Raw genomic sequence first — 687 nt, forward strand, 5'->3', positions numbered from 1 at the left:
AGATACGAGGCCCCGACATCTTATCTCAAGTCCATGAGTCACGACACTCCGGCTCCTCATCCCATCTCTGGGAGACATGAAGCCCCCGATGTTTTTATAAAATCAGATTGATCATCTCTTTAGGAATCCAAGCATGACTAATCGGGACAGCGAGTGTGACTCTAGCCCGACTATTTAAGGGATGTGTGATGATACCCCTGTAAGAGCCCGGGTCATGGATGACCCGGGATATCCGATGGATTCCCAAATCAGGGTCAATCTGCAGGATGTATTCTTCTGAAGCCGGGCAGGTGCAAGCCCGGGCTCTACTCCCCGGGCAACCAGATGCCCGGGCTCTTATATAAGCCCCCGGTAGGCATTCTAACCGGGCCACATCGATATGAGCACCGCACTCGAGTACACTAGCAGAATTGGATGTGGGCGACCGTCCTATCTCTGACACTAATCCAAGTGGTTGACAAAGTCAGACAGGCGGGATGTGACTAGTGTATGATTTGACATGTCAGAATGTAGCCGCCCTACTATAATTAGTAGGTAGCACGAAGAACGAGGTCATCATTACTTCTCCTACTATAAATACCAGGTTCTCCCTTTACATTTAGATTCATTCATTTTATTGTCTACACTCTTACACCAATATCACAACCATCACTTGGTTACATTGGTCTTTTGTTGAGTCATTCACTG

This window comes from Primulina huaijiensis, chromosome 18 (assembly GCF_012295235.1).
Source record: "Primulina huaijiensis isolate GDHJ02 chromosome 18, ASM1229523v2, whole genome shotgun sequence".
In the NCBI taxonomy this organism is placed as follows: Eukaryota; Viridiplantae; Streptophyta; class Magnoliopsida; order Lamiales; family Gesneriaceae; genus Primulina; species Primulina huaijiensis.